Consider the following 13781-nt stretch of genomic DNA (forward strand, 5'->3'; position numbering starts at 1 on the left):
AAGCTGTTTCTGTGAAGGGCCAGATAGTGCACATTTTTGGTTTTGTGGGTCATACAGTCTCCAATCACTCATCTGCCACTGTAGCACAAAAGCAGCTAGAGATAACATGTAAAAGAACAGGCATGGCTGTGTCCCAATAAAACTTTATCGAACACCTGGTGGTGAGCCAGATTTGGCCCACGGGCCTTAAGTTTGCCAGCTCCTGCTCTACACAGACGTCTTGGAGAAAATATCCTGATGAGAAAGGCCCCTTTCATACTTCTGTCTACCTCATACACACCAGAAAACAGTTCCCTTCCCCAGGAGAAGAACTAGAGAGATTAAACCTACTGGTGGCCCCATAGTGGGGCCCTGAGCTCTGCTGGTCTTCAAGTTAGGCAACAGCTAAACCTCTAGAAGGTTTATGGAATCTGAGAAAAGAGGGGCCTTGTGTTCTGCTTCCTGTCTAGAAAGCAAGGGAGGCATCAGTTTCAGAGAAATGATTGCTTGGTGTGTTTAGGCAGAAGGGGCCTCAGCAGCCTCCCCAGGAACCCTGGCCCAGGTACCACTGGCAGACAGAATGAGTCAAATCCTGTGCCACGAAGCACAGCGTGGAAGGAGCAGAGAGGGGCTGGCCCCCAAGAGCTACATGTATCAGCAGGAAAAACATCACCCTGGCAATAAGTGAGTCCCCACGAGTGGGCGCCAGAGAAGGAGCAAGAGAGGCAGCAGATGCAGCGTGGCACAATGTTTCAGGCTGAACTAGGCCCACAAAACTCTATGCAGAGGTCCTAACCACTGGTGCCTCAGAGTGCAACCGGATTTGGAAATAGGGCCAACAGGATACAGATAAAATTAGTTAAAATGAGGCTATACTAGAGTAGGTTGAGCCCCTAATCCAATATGAAGTGTCCTTATAAAAAGAGGACATCTGGAGATACACACACACACACACACACATACACACACACACACACACACACACACACACACAAAGGGAGAACACCATGAGAAGATGAAAGCAGAGACTGGGATAATCCTTCTATACTCCAAAGATTGCCAGCAAGCCACCAGAAGCTGGGAGAGAGGCCTGGAACAGATTTTCCCTCACATTGCTCAGGAGAAACCAACCCTGTCGACACCCTAATTTGGACTTCCAGCTTCCAGGATCGTACAACAGTAACTTTCAGTTGTTGAAGCCACCTGGTTGGGGGTCATTTGTTATGGCAGCCCCAGGAAACTAAGGAACCAGACAACACAGGGACCAGATGCTCCGCATGGAACTTAGATGCAGACTCAGAGAAAGCAGGGCAGACACTGAAGTCATGAGGAACACAACATGGACTGGAAGGGAGTATAAAAATACAAATTAGGTGGGTTTGTAGAAGAATAAAGGAAGCTACATTTCCTACACACGAGTATAGACTGCGATTGGTGAACAACATGTGATTAACTTCCTAAGTTGTTACTGAGTTTCCATTAACGCTTCAGTTTCCTCCCTTTCCAGTAGCTGATTTCTCCAGTTTTACATCTGCCTAACGCACATACAACAATTACCTCTACCCCTGACAGTGAGGAGGTGGAGAGGAGATGTGATGTGATATGATGTAAGAGAAATGGATCCAGAAGAAAGTGGGTCTGGAGGTGGAGCCCATGGGATACGACACGTGCCTTGGCACACCTCCCTCCAGATCTGCTTATGCTGCTGCTTCTCCCTGACAACTTCTCCAACAGGCAGTCTCTATGTGGCCCCTTATCTAGCTCACAGACCCCGTAATCCCCACTTCCCACCTCCTAACCCTCTGTCCATCTTTGAGGTCACCTCCACCCTATTTTTCCTTCCTACCTAGAGCATCTCCAAATCTTGTTTGGGTTTCTGCTATGTTGCTTTCCACCAACCTTATGAAATGGAGAGCTGTCTTCCTCCTGTTCCTCTTATTTGGAAGGATCTTATCTTCCAAATATCTGGGTTCTGTGTTCTCAGCAGAGAGCATTGAACAGGATAGTCTTCAATAAGTAGTAAACTGAGTTGAACTATATTATCAGAGCTTATCTTAAAATGACCGACAGAGGGAATGATGTCAGGGAAGAGAGCTGAGGAGGAAGCACCAGGAATCCATTTCTCCATCCAGACAATAATCATACTGGCAAAAACTATCTGAAGAAACTATTGTGAAACTCTGCAGTCTACTTGAAAGCTTGCAGCTTCCAGGGGAAAGCCAGGTCAATTTCAGTTAATTTTGCTCAATTTCAGCCTTTAGTGTGGTAACAGTTACTGCTCATCCTTCACCCCAAGGCAGGCAGCTATGTCTGTGCTCCTGGTGCAACTTTCTGGAGTCAGGGTGAGCAATAAGGACCGTATCTTCCAAATATCTGATTTCTGTGTTCTGACTGCTGATTGCCACTTTCAGTTGTTAAGGTGCAGATGCAGAAGATGGCTGACATTGTTGTAACCTCCACCAGGTGAAGTGGCTTCCAGGGGATTTCAAGGGGATTTCCCTCCTTTTTCCTTTTAGGAGCCAGAAATTTAAGCACAAAGACATTTAAAAACAACTTCATCTAGGAGAACTTAGAAAGCCACCAGAAATTGCTAGGAAAAGATACAGGCTCAAACAAGACCTGACAAGACCTTAAGCTTTCACTTCAGGTTGATTCCTGATCCAGGGATACCACTAAATCATAAAACAAAACAAAACACCCTGGAGAAGGGGTAGAACCTATTTCTAGAGTTACCACATTCTAAGATTTGAATGTCTAGTTTTTAATGAAAACATCACAAGGCATACAAAGAAACAGGAAAGTATGGTTCATTCAAAAGAACAAAATATATTGGCAGAACCTGTCCCTGAGGAAATCCAGATGTTGGCCTTGCTAGACAAATACTTTAAAACAACTGTCTTAAAAATGCTCAGGAACCAAATGAGGGCACAGATAGAGTCAGGAAGACAATCTGTAAACAAAATGGGAATATCAACAAAGATATGGAAATTAAGGAAACAAAGATAAATTTTGGAATTGAAAGTATAAGAACTGAAATGAAAAATCCACCAGTTCAGGGCAGATTTTAGCAGGCAGAAGAAAGAATTAGCAACTTGAATACAGGACAATTGAAAATGCTGAGTCTGAGAAGTAAAAAGAAAAAAAAATGTAGGAAAGCAAGCAGAGATAATCTGTGGGACACCATCAAGTGGATCGATATATGCACTATGCAAGTCTCAGGAGAAAAAAGAGAGAAAGGGGTTAGAGATTATTTGAAGAAATAATGGCTGAAACTTTCCAAATGTGAAGAAAGATGTGACTCTACAAATCCAAGAAGCTTGAGAAATTCCAAGTAGGATACAAGGACCCATACTAAGACACATTATAATTAAACTGCCAAAAGACAAAGAGAGAACCTTGAAAGCACCAAGAGAAAAGCGACACATCCCATACAAGGGATCTTCAACAAGATTATTAGCCAAATTCTCACCAGAAACGTTGAAGGCCAAAAAGAAGTATGCTTACATATTTAAAGTGCCTAAGAGCAGAACTGTCAACCAAGAATTCTATAACCATATAACTGCCCCTCAAAAATCAAGGTGGAAATTAAGACATTCCCAGATAAACAAAAAATGGAGAAAGTTTGTTACCACTAGACGTGCATTACAATAAACGCTAAAGGGAGTCCTTCAAGTTCAAATGAAAAGACACTAGATGAAACCTGAATGGAGGAGGAACAGGCTTTTCTCCCTGGTCCTGGTATGTGGCTTCTCTCAGCATGCTTCTTCAGTGGCCTGTGATGCATTCCACCTCCATGTGGGCAGCATTCTCCTATACTCCAATGGGTAGCTTCCAAGCACATTTCTAATTTTTGGATAGATTCCTATCCTGAGATGCAGTTTCCTCCCTTGGAACCTTTCCCTCACACCCTAAGTGCGGCTTCCCAGAGAGTTCCACCAGTACAGAACCTCTACAAGCCTCTCCCTCATTCAGTGGACCCCAGGTACACCCTCTCTAACAAGGTCCAAGGAATTTCATCCCTGGATGAAACTGTGGTAGCAGCTACTGCCCGTCCTTCACAGTAACTGTGTGTGGGTCCCTGTCATACAGATCTGTTCCTTCCTTGGGTGCTCTGCCTCAGACCTAAAGACACTGGATGCTACCTGTATCTGGTCTTTCTGTATTCCTTAGAGTTCTCTTTACCTCTTAGTAAGTTCCCATTACTCCAACCACCTGTTACAGCTAATATGTTCTTAAACTTTCCCTGATTAAAAAATATGACCAAAGGAATTGATTTTCTTCAGTTTTATTTAAGTCATTATTTTGAACAACATGAGAAAGGAGAGAAGTAATCCACTAGGTGTATGATTTGCTACCTAAATAATCCCCAATTGCTACGTGGCAGGACCCTGCATGCGGTCCTTCATTTATGACTGACTCTATAACACAGGGCCTCTACAGTTACATCAGTGAGGGCCTCCTGCATGTGCAGTTGACCTCTGAACAATGTGGGGGTTAGAACTGCTGATCCCTCACATGTAGAAAATCCACATACAACTTTTAACACCCCAAAAACTTAACTATTAATAGCCTATTATTGACTGGAAGTCTTACTGATCACATAAATTAACATGTTTTGTAGGTTATATGTATTTCATACTATATTCTCATAGTAAAGTCAGCTAGAGAAAAGGTTAAGAAAATCATAAGGAAGAGAAAATATATTTCCTACTCAGTAAGTGGAAGTGGATCATCATAAAGGCCTTCATCCTTATCATCTTCACATTAAGCAGGCTGAGGAAGAGGAGGGGCGGTCTTGCTGTCTCAGGAGCAGCAGAGACAGAATAAAACCCATGTATAAGTGGACCTGCACAGTTCACACCCGTGTTGTTCAAGAGTAAACTGCACATTGGTCCTGAGACAACAGAAAGGGGCACCCTCCATCTGTGGCATAGACAAGACAGAAGGAGAATCCTTGTGGGGGAGGGTATGGCTAGCAGAGTTTCCACAGATGGCTTCCTGACACAAGCTCTGGGGGAGGACTCGAAGGAGACCCCAACCTTCCCAAGGACCCCACACTGGGCTGGGTGGATGAAGCTTGGATTGTGTGGACACGGGGGCTTCAGGAGACAGTGTGTGGGGCCAGCAAGTGCAGCAGGGGACCAAATCCCCAGAAGCGAATGGAGAGACCACCCTCACACAGTCTCAGGAACAGAGGGCGGGGCTCTTATTCACTCTGGAAGTTGCTCTGAGCTACACAGTAAGTAGAAAAACAAAACACTTCTAGGGAGACTAAAATGACAGAAAGCCAGCTTGGCATGGCTAACACAAAGAACAGTTAATATAAGAGATTCATAATAGAGTTATCCCTTCCTAGGAGCTGAAGGCGGGTCTGGTCTTTCCCTCAGCCTCTCCTGTGAGGGCAGGAAGGTGCAGGCCTGCCGGGCTCCATCGCAAGACTCTGAGGTCCCATGAGGCCTCCAGGGGAAAGCCAGCAAGTTGCAGTCTCATCCTGAAATGAGGACTGATCCCTGAGGACCGGGAAGAAACTTCAAGGAAAGAGGCACTTTCACATAAACAGTGATCATAAAACAGCCAACATGCCCAGAGGGCTCCCACTTTGCTGGCCCTTCTAACTATTACTTCATTAAATCCACACACAGAACCAGAAGGTGCTCCTGACTGCATTCTTTGGGTGAGGAAACCAACGCTCCAACAGGTGACATAACCACTTGGCTGACGAGCAAGAGGTGGAGAGAAGAAATGCAGCGTGCAAGAGCTCCTGAACCCAGCAGGAACAGGCGCCCTGCCTCTGGGAGGGGCTGCCATTGGCCACCACGAGGCCTGAAGGACAGCCTCACTGGCCAGTCATCGGGGTGTGATGAGTTTTTAAATTTGAATTTTTACTATCAACAGTTTCTAGTTTTTCTGTTCTAGGACTTTTTTTTTTTTTTTTTTTTTTTGACAGAGTCTTGCTCTGTCATCCAGGCTGGAGTGCAGTGGTAAGATCTCGGCTCACTGTAACTTCCACCTCCTGGGTTCAAGCGATTCTTGTGCCTCAGCCTCCTGAGTAGCTAAGATTACAGGTGTGTGCCACCATGCCCGGCTAATTTTTTTGTATTTTTAGTAGAGATGGGGTCTCGCCATGTTGGCCAGGCTGGTCATGAACTCCTGGCCTCAGGTGATCCAGCCACCTTGGCATGCCAAAGTGCTGGGATTATAGGCATGAGCCACTGTGCCAGGCCTGTTCTAGGACTCCTAAACATGAATGGAATAGAAGCTTAGATACAAAACCAAATGGCTTGCGTGAGTACTTCACAGGGAAAGGATATTCAAATGGCAAATAAGGAAACAGACGGATGTTCAGCCTCCCTGTTGATGACGAAAGTACCAATTCCCCAGCCAGTTACTGCTACACATGCATCAGAACGGCCAAAACCAGAGAGAATTACTGACAACACCTGCGTCAGTGAAGACATGGGGCAAGTAGAAAGCCACCACAGCCACGGCAATGGAGATGGCACGGCCATTCTGCAAAGCTGGCAGCTGTTATGTAGTCACACATGCGCACCCCAGGGGCCAGCAACTGCCCTCGTACTGCACCGACACATATCTGCACGTGCGCCCCAACACACATGCTCAACCGTGAGGAGCAATACTGTGCGCGGAGCTGTGCTTCTTTGTATATTCTACCTTCATAAGTTTGTTTAAAAATAAGTAAAAGAGTAAGGTAGAGAGGCTTTGGTGAGAAAGTGAAAGTGGAGAGAAAGGAGAGCTCTACCGCAAATTTTCCCAAGCGCCCGCAGAACAAGGACCATCTCCTGCTGAGGTGGTCCTCAGTGCCTTGACAGACACAAGCACAGAGCATAGAAGGTTTGCTGAGACCAACAGGATCACATGGCAGAACATTTGTCCCTTTCTTTGAGAGTGGATGGACAGGTAGAATCGAGATAGGCTGGAAGAGAAAGATGCCACTTTTTATTTTCAGGTTTGCTGTATTAAATGAAGACAGACCAGAAGATAAAGTCACAACAGCGGTTTGGACCAGCTTCACCATCCAGAGACACAGGGCGCTCAGTAGAAAGCTGGTAGTTCTGGCCTCTGCCCTGGTAGCCCCTGGCTCTGTGAGCTCTGAGAAGGGAGCAGGGCAAAGCCATATGGTTTCAGACGGGCTGCCGAGCTGCTAACGCACCCTCACGGCAGCAGACATCCCAGTTTTAAGGCCTCCTCTGAAAGGTGTCCAAGTAACACATGTAACTTATGCTTCAGTGTAGATACTTGAATTTTAAAAAATTATCCATATGAATGCCAGGTCGCTGGCACATCGAAAGCACACAGATGGGGGTTCACTGTGGAAGCAAAAACCAATTACAGGCACATAACTTTACACCAGCCGTCCTCCCACCGTCTTAGCAGGCTAGCTGCCTTCCTCTCCCTTTCTGGTGCACATGGGCTGCATCTCATGGTGACCCTGCTGTGTCCCAGCTCCGCACTCCACTCGCCTGCCCGTGCTGCACCTGCTGGGATGCAGCTGGCTTTTCACACAAGTGCATCTGAGCCTTTCTCTCCCCTCCCTCCCCAGCCCTTCACCACATACAAACTGTTCAGAGGTAACGGAAGGTGAATTACAGATGCATTTTCTACCTTGTGGTCTTTTGACGTAACTCCCACCAACAGCAACATAAATTATGGCAGGAAAGGACGGGCCTAGGAAGCTGGTTTGGAAACACGGATGGTCCCTAAGGCCTCCATGTCAGCTAGCAAAAAATAAAAATTCCGAGAGCTGTGAAGACCAAGACTAAAAAAAATAATTGTGTGCGGGGGGACTCTCTTGCCAGTATTTTTGGACAGTGAATAAACCAGCTGCAGAAGACAGGGAGCGGAGCCAGGAATATAAAGTGAAGCGGGTGAGGAGGGGGTCGTGGGAGCGTTCCAAGCCTGAGACCTACATAGCAGTGAGATTGGGACATCCTTGTGAAATCTCGAGGCAGTAGGCCTGGTGATTTAAGGAGTGAGACGGGGAGAGGACACTGTTTTCGTCAAGAGCTTGGCTCTGAGGCCCTGGTCAGCTGTGCTTTGTAACAATCACCACATCAGGGCATCCTGCAGAAGCACGCTGGAGGCTGCAGCCTGGACTTCATAAAACACGCCCACGTCCTGCGTCGCTTTGGGAAGCCCCCGAGATGGTTGCTAATCCACCCACCCAAGGCCTGTCCCACCTCTTCCCATTCACCTGGGCTGGATCCATGGAGGCGAGAAAGTCCATAGAAAACTACATGGGAAAAAGGAGCATGTTGTTTTCATTCACAACAGAAAACAGAGCTACACTGTCACTGCGAAAGATCGAACAGACTACCAATATTATAGGAGCAAAAAGGTATCACTTCTCTTACTGGGGAAAAGCAAGGCTGGGTTCTGTGCTGAAGCGTGTTCTCAAGGTGATGCCGAGCACCCCAGGCTGTGAGCTGTTGCCTTGCTGGAGAAGGGCAGGCACAACAGGTGACAGATGGGCCTCATGTGGCCATTCATAGCATCTGGGCCTCAGTGAGGGGAGATGATACAAGGGAATGAGGCCTACCTGGTGGTCTGCCACTTTTGGCCTAATCGTTTATGATCACGTTTGTGTTTCAGTGAAAAAAATGATATTAGGGATGTGTTTTGGAGGCACTGGTATTGCAGAGAGATTGGTTTTCCTGGGCAAGTGCGTGTCCAGGCAGGAAGGAGGTCAGCACATTTTATGGAGTGGCCCCTCTGCTGTAGGCACGGAAGGCGGAATGGTGTCCAAACAGGTGTGGCCTGTCCTGGGCCTGCACAGAGCTCAGCTCAAAGGCCAGTGGGGAGAACACAGTCAAAACAAGTGAGCAAATACGTAACAACAATAACAGCTGTTATAACACCTGTAATGCAAGGAAGAGGTGCTGAGGGAGAGTTAAGCAGCACCCCATTTTAAGCAGGGTGTCAGGGACAAAGATCTCTTGAGAAGACATTTACATTAAAACCCAAGGAAAGGCAAAGGCAAATTAAGGAAAGGGAAGACAGCACTGAGGAGGGTCCTGGGGTTGGAATGCTGTGGCTGAGAGCACAAAGGAGGCTTTGAGGCTGCAGCGGGCTGAATGGTGGGTGCCCTCGCCCTCAAAAGATAGGTCCACTTGGAACCGGCAAATGAGACCTTATTTGGCAAAAGGGTCTTGGCAGACATAATTAAGCTAAGGATCTGGAGATGAGACCATCCTGGATTCGGGTGGGCCCTAAATTCAATGACAAGTGTTCTTCTAAGGGAAGAAAAGGTGGGAGGACACACGGAGAAGAGACCATATGAAGTCAGAGGCAGAGATGGAGGTGATGTGCCTCCAAGCCAGGGAAGTCCAAGGGTTGCCTGGAGCCACAAAATGGATTCACCTCTGGAGTTTCAAGAAGGAAGCAGCTGTGCTGACACCTTGATTTTGGACTTCTGGTTTCTAGAACTGGGCTCCAAACCTGGCCTGCCACTGCCTTGTTGTGTGACTTTGGGCAAGTTACCAAACTTCAATATGATTCTATTTTTTTTTTTGAGATGGAGTCCCACTCTGTCGCCCAGGCTGGAGTGCAGTGGTGTGATCTCGGCTCACAGCAAACTCAACCTCCCAGGGTTCAAGTGATTCTCCTGCCTCAGCCTCCCGAGTAGCTGGGATTACAGGCACATGCCACCGCATCTGGCTAATTTTTGTACTTTTAGTAGAGACAGGGTTTCACCATGTTGGCCAGGCTGGTCTTGACCTCCTGACCTTAGGTGATCCATCCACCTCAGTCTCCCAAAGTGCTGGAATTACAGGCGTCAGCCACTGGGCCCAGCCCCCTGATTCAGTTGCTGGTTTTTTTTTTTTTTCTGTACAATGAAGATAAAAATAATACCTCTCCCACAGGGCTGCATTCAATGACTTCCTACATAAAAGCCTAAGGGAACCCGGCACATGGTGCGGGTCTGCTGCATTCACCACCCTTCTCATGACCAGACGTGGAAGAAGCAGAAAGGATGTAAGAGGAAGCTGCACGGACTCAAGGGCTTTGGACTAAAGCAATGCAAGGATGGTGGTGCTATTTACTGAGAGGGGAGATGTGGGCTAGGAGTAGAGGTCCCAGTTTAGAAAGGGTCCTGTTTGAAGTGTCTGGGAGAAAACCAAGAGGAGTTGGTGGGACTGCACGCCTTGTGGGTAGGCAGGGATTTTATCTGTCTTTGCTTCTTACTGCAGGCCCACACCTAGCAGAGTTCAGGCGCTGGCATGGTTTACTGAAGGCTTCGCGTTGGAAAGGCTTCACCGGGAAGGGGCGTGCAGCTGGGAGGAGTGAGAACACTGCAGGCTCTTTCTGTTCCTTCTGCCATGGCCCTGCCCCACAGGACGATGCTGCTGGACAACAGAGATTGGACGTGAAGCTGCATCAATGACTGTAACAATCTGATGTGCTGAGACCCACAAACCCTCAGGTGTCTGTGTACCGAGGCCCTGCAAATTATCCCATTCCTCAATGATAAAATACAGGAAAAAGCAAGGGAAGGAACAGCCACGACTATCATGGCAAGGGAGAGGGAGGACCTGATGAAGAAGAAAGATTTTGACAACTTTGTGATTTACAGAACAGCCTCTCTCCTGGGGCCATGGGACCTAGAGGAATGGGGTGAGAATCCCAATACTAGACACCTCATGGCAGGGCAGGCCAGTGAGAGTATATTAATGCAGCTGTCTGAACTGGGTGGTGTTTAGGATCCTCCCAGAGCAAAATGCCCCTGGGGTATCCCAGAGCAACCACGGGAGGCGGGTAGGACAGCAAGCAGTTCAGATGGTGAAAGCGGTCCTTCAGGCTACCAATGCAGGGGAAGCCCTAGCTAATATCATCCCAAGAAAGCAGACCACACCAGTTCCCTTCAAAGAGGCACCTATGGCATTTGCATAGTGTTGATAACTTCTTATTCTTGTAAGTGTTGCCCTCGCCTGAAGACAATTAAATGTTGACAGTCTCAGGACACTGGGTCCTTCAGGCATTCGGAGGTTCTGATATCCTCCTGCTATGATGTTTACTGGATGTCATCTGTTATGAGATAAGACACATAATGTGCCAAGAAGATCGATCTTCCACTAAGCCCCACAAACTCCAATCACAAACGTGGAACACCCATGACAACTACAACCCCTACCAGTTTTTCTCCGCACTTAACAAAGCCTTAGGCAGAGAAGGGCAACTGGTCCCATCCCCGTTCTTCCATCAGTGCTAATAATAAGAGGGGTTGCTTATAAAATACACAGCAAGGATTTTCTGTGCATTCCCATGAATTCTTCCAAGTTTTAGATGAAGAGACAAGTACCACCCGTCAGCGCTGTAAGAAGTCATGCTGGTGGCCAGGCACGGTGGCTCACACCTGTAATCCCAGCACTTTGGGAGGCCGAGGTGGGCGGATCACCTGAGCTCAGGAGTTTGAGACCAGCCTGACCAACATGGAGGAACCCCGTCTCTACTAAAATTACAAAATTAGTCAAGTGTGGTGGTGCATGGCTATAATCCCATATACTCAGGAGGCTGAGGCAGTAGAATTGCTTGAATCCAGGAGGTGGAGGCTGTGATGAGCCGAGACTGTGCTACTGCACTCCAGCCTGGGCAACAAGAGCAAAACTCCATCTCAAAAAAAAAAAAAGTTGTGCTGGGATTTGAAGATCTGTCTGTCCTGGCTTTGAAGCCTGGCTCTTCCCACTCTACCATGTCAGCGCCCTCTGATGGATGGAACTAAGGCCAGGGAACAGAAGGGTCTTGAGGTCACATGACCATTAACCAACAAGGTCAGGCCCAAAGCCATGACTCCAAACCCAACCCTCTCTTCATGCGGCCAAAGGTCAAACTATTAACTTCAACATAGAGTAATGCAAAAACTGCAACCACTTTCCATTAATTTCTCACCGTTTAGCTAAACAGGGTTTCTAATCATCTACCCATCTATGCCCTTAATTAAGAGGTCATTCCTGGGTTGGGTATGGTGGCTCGTGCCTGTAATCCGAGCATTTTGGGAGGCCAAGGTGGACGGATCACGTGAGGTCAGGAGTTCGAGACCAGCCTGGCAACATGGCGTAACCCCATCTCTACTAAAAATACAAAAATTAGCTGGGAGTTGTGGCGCACTCCTGTAATCCTAGCTACTTGTGAGGCTGAGGCAGGAGAATCACTTGAACCAGGGAGGCAGAGGTTGCAGAGAGCTGAGATTGCGCCACTGCACTATAGCCTGAGTGACAGAGTGAGGCTCCATCTCAAAAAGAAAAGAAGTCATTCCTAACAGACTAAACATCTACTATGTGCCCGACACTCTGCTGGGTGCTAGAGGGAAATGTTTTAATAAGACATAATTAATACGTAATGCCAATTCTTATAACATTGCTGGAAAAATGGTGTTCCTGTCACTGACTAAACTAGGAACATAAGCCTTCCTTTAATCCAGAGGTTCCAACATTGGCTGCTGTTGGAGTCACCTGGGAAGATAAAATATCCAATTCCTGGGTCCCACCCTTAGTGTTCTGCGATTTGATCAGTTTGGGGTATGACCCGGGCATCAGGATTTTTAAACACAAGAGGCATTTGCTAATTATCCATCAACAGGACTTAATTGTGGAGATTTCTTTACAGTCATTATTTAGAACTTGCTCATTTTCAAAATTGATGTGATGCAACTGCTGACACACAAGGCACAAAACAGATCATTAAAAGAAATGGTAAGAAATGCGAAGCTGCATTTGACCCAGCCATTCCATTACTGGGTATATCTCCAAGGATTATAAATCATTCTACCATAAAGACACATGCACGTGTATGTTTATTGTGGCACTATTCACAATAGCAAAGACTTGGAACCAACCCAAATGTCCATCAATGATAGACTGGATTAAGAAAATGTGGCACATATACACCATGGAATACTATGTAGCCATAAAAAAGGACAGGTTCATGTCTTTTGCAGGGACATGGATGAAGCTGGAAACCATCACTCTCAGCAAACTAACACAAGAACAGAAAACCAAACTGCATGTTCTCACTCATAAGTGGGAGCTGAACAATGAGAACACATGGACACAGGGAAGGAAACATCACGTACCGGGGCCTGTCAGGGGGTTGAGGGGCTGGGGGAGGGATAGCATTAGGATAATTACATAAAGTAGATGACGGGTTGATGGGTGCAGCAAACCACCATGGCACGTGTATACCTATGGAACAAACCTGCACGTTCTGCATATGTACCCCAGAACTTCAAGTATAAAAAAAAAAGAAAGAAAGAAATGGGAAACTTCAAGAAGACAAGGGAAAAATCTGTGGTGATGGAATTATCATCACTGAGCCCAAAATTGATCCCTGAGTTTTGTGGAACAAATGTACAAAGGTGAACAGGAAAGGTCATGGTGTCATTCGAGTCAATAAAAAGAAGCCAAAGAGAAAAAAACTAAAACATTGTTTTTCTAACAGTTATAGGAGGATCCATGAAAAATATTAGGATGAAGAAGACAGCTGAACCCAGATACTCTGTGAGTCATGAACCACCAGGCTGCTCCCACATCAGCAGACAGCCAATGTGGAATGACCCCAGACTTGGTAAACCACGAGGCAGGCAGGAGGAACTGTAATACAGCTGTCTCCGAAAATCTTTCCACTGGGGCCCAGGGAAGGAATGAGGGAGTCAGCTCACCCCAGAGTCTACCGTATTCATGTTCACAGAAAGAGCAATTTAAGCTGAGATGTCATTTGACACACACGAGGCCCCCGCACCCTGGACCTTGGCTTGGTTTCATCTTTCTTATCTTCTGATGCTCATCGGG

General features: G+C 46.9%; 1 protein-coding gene across 4 annotated transcripts in view; it reads right to left on the minus strand.

The window, feature by feature from the left end:
* ADAMTS17 (ADAM metallopeptidase with thrombospondin type 1 motif 17) overlaps nt 1-13781 on the minus strand; it is a 362991-nt gene that overhangs the window by 138769 nt on the left and 210441 nt on the right. The gene's annotated exons all lie outside the window — the stretch shown is intronic.

The sequence above is a fragment of the Macaca mulatta genome, chromosome 7, assembly GCF_049350105.2.
Source record: "Macaca mulatta isolate MMU2019108-1 chromosome 7, T2T-MMU8v2.0, whole genome shotgun sequence".
Classification (NCBI taxonomy): domain Eukaryota; kingdom Metazoa; phylum Chordata; class Mammalia; order Primates; family Cercopithecidae; genus Macaca; species Macaca mulatta.